This window comes from Octopus bimaculoides, chromosome 21 (genome assembly GCF_046866305.1).
Source record: "Octopus bimaculoides isolate indiv1 chromosome 21, ASM4686630v1, whole genome shotgun sequence".
Classification (NCBI taxonomy): domain Eukaryota; kingdom Metazoa; phylum Mollusca; class Cephalopoda; order Octopoda; family Octopodidae; genus Octopus; species Octopus bimaculoides.
This window is the reverse complement of record NC_142948.1, coordinates 35,544,737-35,552,236: the sequence shown is the minus strand read 5'-3', so window position 1 is coordinate 35,552,236 and position 7,500 is coordinate 35,544,737. Positions and strand designations below refer to the sequence as shown.

At 38.4% G+C, this 7,500-nt stretch overlaps 1 protein-coding gene across 3 annotated transcripts in view; it reads right to left on the bottom strand.

Annotated features, from left to right (window-relative positions):
* Positions 1–7,500, bottom strand: part of LOC106872141 (short transient receptor potential channel 7) — a 106,232-nt gene that overhangs the window by 76,170 nt on the left and 22,562 nt on the right. The window lies entirely within an intron of this gene.

Here is a 7,500-nt window from a genome sequence, read left to right as displayed (position 1 = left end):
CACAACCTTATACTCTTTCTCTGCACGTGTAACAATGGGAATTCATGTACCGTTCAGCAAACTCTGGGTACTCTGCTGAATGGTACACACGAGGTGGTAATAATCATTGTAATCGCCTGCACGTGTGTTTATATGAGGGTGCGTGGACACACGTATGTGCATATGTAGGCACGTGTATAAGCGAGAAAATGTGCATAAGAGGGCATATTGAACGCATACATGTGAATGTGCACGCGTGTGTCGATAAGTGCAAATGTGCGTGACCGTGTATAGAGGGCTTATATACGGTTTATATACAATAAATATGTATATATAATATAGAATTGACTACAAGGCGGTGAGCCGTCAGAAACGTTAGCACGCCGGGCGAAATGCTTAGCGGTACTTCGTCTGCCGTTACGTTCTGTGTTCAAATTCCGCCGAGGTCGACTTTGCCTTTCATCCTTTCGGGGGTCGATAAATTAAATACCAGTTGAGTAACTGGGGTCGATCTAATCGACTGGTCCCCTCCCCAAAAATTTCGGGCCTTCCGAAAGGATGAAAGGCAAAGTCGACCTCGGCGGAATTTGAACTCAGAGTGAAGACAGACGTAATACCGCTAAGCATTTTTGCCCGGTGTGCTAACGATGACTGCCAGCTCGTTACCTTCAATAATAATAATAATAATAATAATAATAATAACAATAATAATAATAATGATAATGACAATGATAATAATAATAGTTGTCATTAAAAAAATAGCGAAAACGAAGAAATTGAAATTTTTCATTTACTGGGTGAATATAGATTTTACCACTCGCAGACATGGAATATTTTAGACACTAATTTATTTAGTGAGAATTAACACCCCCCCATTCTACAACCACCGCCACCATCACCAACCAACTAACCAGCCAGCCAACTAACCAGCTAGCAAGCAAAATGAAGAAGGCAAAACAAAAGTACAAAAATATTTTCCATTTTCTCTCTCTCTCCCTCTCTCTCTTATTCTGTCACTCTCTCTCTCTTATTCTGTCACTCTCTCTCTCTCTTACTCTGTCACTCTCTCTCTGTCTGTCTCTCTCTTGTCTATTTCCTCTCAGATATCGTATTTCTAAAGAATTGGCTTTATCTTGGATTATCTCACTCTAACGTCTACCATTCCAAAAATCGTGTTCCACAGCTAATTCGATTTCTTTTTAAATACGCATCACCCAACCACCACCACCACCACCACCACCACCACCACCACCACCACCACCACCACCACGAACATCACCACCACCACCAACGCCACTGTCATTGTCACCATCCCACTACAACGTCACCACAACATCACAATAAGCACCACCAGCACCACTACTACCATCACCCCTCCTCCACCACCACCACCGATACCACCACCACCACCAACAACAACAACAATACCACTACGACCATCACCACCACCGCCACCACAATCATCAATACAACAGTAACCCCCCTCCATCAATAACCTCCCCCATCACCACCACCGCCTCCAGCATATTTACGTATCTTCTGCAGACATTTTAAAATAATTTGTTTTTAAAAATTTGGTTTCTTTCTTTCTTGCCTTCCTTCTTTCTTTTTTTCTTTCTTTCTTTCAATCTACCTTTCTTTTATTCTCTCGTTTTATTATTATTTTCTAAATAATCGATTGGCTTAACGTTCGTTCAGTTTCGCTTTGATTGGTAAGGCATTATTAATCGATATTAAAAAAAAAAGCGGCATCTTTAAGTATACAGCAGTGACTAATCGATAGACACTTCCACTTAACACAAAGGACTGAGAAGCGAACACGTAGAAAGAACATAGATATTTACGTAAACGTACACACACACACACACATACGCATATACACGCATACACCTCCAATCCCACACATATTTATGTGTGTGTGTGTGTGACCAGGACTTGTAAAATCCCTCTATCGTCTGTACGTTTTTCATTTGTTTTCGATCATTTAAATTCTTCCACCGTGGAAGAAGCTCCTTTCTAACCAAGATGCAAAGTTCCGTCGTTGTTGGAATGTAAATAACAGAAACAAGGTCACATTTCAAAACTTGAGAAAAGTCTTGCAGGGTTTTACTGTTCCGCTTACAGATTGTATTTGTTATATGCGAGTTACCTGGCTGATTTCTTTTTCCGAAAACCCTAGCTTATTCAGGGCATGTATGCATGGTTGGATGTTCTTGTGAATACACATGCATACATACATACATACATACATACATACATACATACATATATACATACATACATACACACACATGCATAAACACACATGGTGGGACTGGGAGGGGATTATCCATTACGAATTGCTAGAACGGAACCAAACGATAAAGATGATGATGATGATGATGGCGTTCGTGGTAGCAGTGGCAATGATGATAATAATGATGATGATGGTGAAGATGATGATAATGATGATGATGATAACGAAGAAGATGATGATGATGATGATGATGATGATGATCATGAGGATGATAACGAGGATGACCACCAACAGCCATTACCACCAACATCATTACGACGACCACCACCACCACTACCACTACCTCTTTCTCCACAACCACCAGCAGCAGTACCACCACCACCACCACCACCAACAACAACAACAACAACAACAATCAACAGCAACGAGAACAACAAGCACCAGAAACACCCACACGACCAAAGCTGCAACCATCACTACGACCACTATCGCCACCAAAATCCCTACCACCACCACCTCAAGCGCCACTACCACCATCATCACTACCGAACCTGTTTATGACCACCTCCTCCTTCTCCTCCTCCAGCCATTTCGTAAAGCAGCTCCATAAAGCAGACGACACTCAGTATACGCAGGATGTTGACCGCAGAGAAATAGATTGCGCGCAAAGTGACAAACTTTGCTGCACTAACCACTAAAACGCTGCCATAGTTCCACCAACAACCGCCTCAGTATATATAAACGTAAATCTATATCTATATATATGTGTGTGTATGTCAGTCTGTGTGACTGTGTGTCTGTGTGTGTACATGTATGCATATATGCAAGGTGGTTGTCTACTCCTTATGCAGAGTCTCACCACCTCTTGTACTTACACCTTAGATCCATCATGGTGGGACTGGGAAGGGATTATCCATTACGAATTGCTTGAACGGAACCAAACGGTCAACGCGGAACTCTGTGTTCAACAAATGGAACGACTCAACACGGTTGTTCAAGAGAAAAGAACTAATCGGCAGCATGGAGTTCTTCTGCTGCACGACAACGCCCGCCCTCATACAGCCAATATGACCAAGGAAGCCATTCAAACGCATGGCTGGGAAGTGCTGCCACACCCGCCGTACTCTGCTGATTTGGCACCAACGGATTTCCACCTCTTTCGATCTCTTTCAAATGCTATGCGCGGAGTTTCGTTCAATACTGATGCAGAATTGAGAGCTTGGTTGGATCAATTTTTCGAGTCGAAATCGGGTGATTTCTACCAACGAGGTATTGAAAATCTTGTTGGACGTTGGGAAGAAGTTGTAAACAATAAGGGTGAATACATCATTGATTAATTATTTGTTATTTTTTATTAAACCTTTTAAAAAATGTTAATTAAAAAAAAGGCGGGCACTTAGTTCCCAACCTAATATATATATATATATATATATATATATATATATATATATATATATATATATATATGTATGTATGTATGCATGCATATATATATATATATGTATAGATATGTATATATATATATATATATATATATATATATATATATATGCATATACATATATATATGTATATATGTACGTATATATATATATGCACACACACACACACACACACACACACACACACACACACACACATATATATATATATATATATATATATATGTATATATATATACACGCAATACACACAGAGCGTACTTGTGTATATATGTATTTGACGTATACTTCCCGCTACACATCAGGTAAATATCAGAGGTATTCCCCTGGGTGCTTCAGTTTAAAATCATCCGTACAACGAGTTAATATAGTTCCCTATCTCATTCATTTTCTCTCTTCCCAATCTCGCCTCGCAACATCTCTATAGTCTCCGTAAACATATCTACGGCATTGCTCCTCTTTGCACTTAAGAGTGTCGCCCATTACCACCTCCCCGCCATCCTTCCAAATGTAAAATAAATAAATACATGTTATAACATACATAAAGATCAGTTTCCTTGTTAAGTCGGTGTTGCCACACAAAAACAATTACATCTTTTTATGCTGGGTTATGTTTCCATATTTATATTCAACGCCCAGTTTAACAATTTTATAAACAATCCGTACCGGATATCTTACTGCATGTGTGTGTGTGTGTGTGTGTACACACAGACAAACACACGTATGCATACATACGCACATACATACATGTATATATATATATATATATATATATATATATATATATATATATATATATATATATATATATATATGTATGTATGTATATATGGGTGTATATATATATATGTGTATATATGTATATATGGGTGTATATATATATATGTGTATATATGTATATATATGTATATATGTATGCATATATGTATGTGTATATATATATATGTAATTATATGTAGATAATATAATCTATGTATCTATATATATATGTGCCTGTCTCTCTTCTCTCTCTCTCTCTCTCTCTCTATATATATATATTCATATATGTGTGTATATATGTATACACGCTTGTGTGTATGTGTATATGTATGTGCATGTTTGGTATATGGTGACCGGAAGTCAAGCACTTGCTGTCGTCGTACCTTGCAAGTAGACGTGTATACTAATTACTTATAAATTTTAATATATATCATTATACATCATCATATTTACGCACATTAATTATCTACATACTTATATAGGTAGCCCGACACACACTACACAAAACCAAACCAATAAAGCAGAGGATTATTATCATTACCATCATCATTATAATTATAATTATTATCATAATTAATATTAATATTATTGATAACTACGTATTTTCCTTCCCTTTGGTTATGTAATTAGGTGCATGCGTCCATCTAGCTATATCTTTCATTGGTTTCAGTCCTTTGACTGTGACCGTGCTGGAGAACCGCCTTTAGATACAAATCGATCCTAAAACTTATTCTTTGTAAGCCTAGTACTTATTCGGTCTCTTTTGCCGAACCGCTAAGTTACGGAGACATGAACACACAAACATCGGCACAGACACACACACATACGACAGGCTTCTTTCAGTTTCCGTCTACCAAATACACTTACAAGACTTTGGTCATCCCGTGGCTATAGTAGAGGACACTTGCCCAAGGCCTTACGCAGTAGGACTGAACCCGGAGCCAGGTGGTTGCTAAGCAAGCTACTTATCACACAGCCACTCCTGGGCCTATATATATATATATATATATATATATATATATATATATATATATATATATATATATATATACATATATATATATGCATACATACATAATGCCTTTCTGTAGTTGTATGTATATGTAAGTATGTGTGTGTGTATATATACATATATACAGATATATATTTATACACATATATAGATATCTATACACACATACAGACACACACATATATGTACATTCATAGATACATGTATATATATATATATTATATATAATATACATACACACACACACACACACACACACACACACACACACACACACACACACACATATATATATATATATATATATATACATGTATGTATACGCATTTCGTAGGTATATTCGTGTGTGTATTGCGTTAGTTTATAAAGTGTATTGTTTTGGGAATTCTCACGTGGAACTTGCTATATACTCAAGTGTATAATCATGTATGGTAGATAAGTTACCTGAATCTTCTAAGAAGTAATTAGTCTGTTTGGTGCGCAAAATCAGTGCTTCACAAATATTTCGAATTATATAATTATGTAGGAGTCGCGCCTGTTCGCTTTATTCTTACTGACAGCCCTTTAAAAGCAACACTCTAGACCACATGAAGTTCATCGTGCTGGTTCTATAACTGGCACTTGAAATATATCTATAGTGGAGTCGCAATGGCCCAGTAGTTAGGGCAGCGGACTCAGGCGTCGTAGGACTGCGATTTCGATTCCCATACCGGGCGTTGTGCGTGTTTATTGATCGAAAACTCCTCAATCTGCACCAGGCTCCGGCAGGGGATGGTGGCGAACCCTGCTGTACTCTTTCACCACAACTTTCTCTCACACTTTCTTCCTGATTATTTACATGTATTTTAAAGGGCCAGCCATGCCACACTGTGTCACGCTGAATCTACCCTGAGAACTACGTTAAGGGTACACGTGTCTGCGGAGTGCTCAGCCACTTGCATGTTAATTTCACGAGCAGACTGTTCCGTTGATCGGATCAACTGGAACCCTCGTCGTCGAAACCGATGGAGTGCTACGATATATATATATATATATATATATATATATATACGTATATACTTTCATTCTTTTACTCGTTTCAGTCATTTGACTGCAGCCATTCTGGAGCACCGCCTTAAAGGGTTTTTACTCGAAGAAATTGACCCCAGGACTTATTCTTTGTAAGCGCAGTACTTATTCTATCGGTCTGTTTCGCCGAACCGCTAGGTCACATGCATATGCATACATCCTTCGTTTGAATTTGTATGTATCCTAGAGTTTTCCAAGTGAATGATTTCAAGTTTGTTCAAGCGCAGAAATCCTAATGATTCTGGATAGAAATATGGCTGATGAAATGCATACACCTATTATTTTGTTGTTTCCGCTTGTTGTTGTACATTTACTTCGCCATGATTTTGAATGATACACACACACACAGTTCGCGTTAACAACAATGGTAGATTATTAATATCAACAACAACACTTGTCAGGACGTTAATATTGGTTTAGAATTTTGGCACATGGCCAACAATTTCGGGTGATGGGTTTAACCTGTCACATCGGCCTCAGTGTTTAACTGGTACTTATTTTAACGACCCCAAAAAGGATAGAAAGCAGGGTCGACCTCGACAGATTTAGGACTCAGAACGAAAGACAAACGAAATGCTGTTGAGCATTTTGCCCGGCGTGCTAACGATTCTGCCAACTCCCGGCCTTATCAGAACGTCAATATTAACAGCAATGATACAACGTTAACGTTAGCAATAATGCTAAAAAGGATGAAAGGCAAAGTCGACTTCGGCGGAATTTGAACTCAGAACTTGGAGACAGACGAAATGCCGCTAAGCACTTTGTCCGGCGTGCTAACGATTCTGCCAGCTCGCCGCCATCTTAATGATAATAATAATACTTTCAAATATATGCACAAGGCCTGAAATTTTTGGGGAGGCGACTAGTCGATTATATCAACCCTAATCTTTCACTGGTACTTAATTTATCGACCCCGAAAGGATGAAGGGCAAAGTCGACCTTGGCGGAATTTGAACTCAGAACGTAAAGACGGACGAAATGCTGCTAAGCATTTTGTCCGGCAT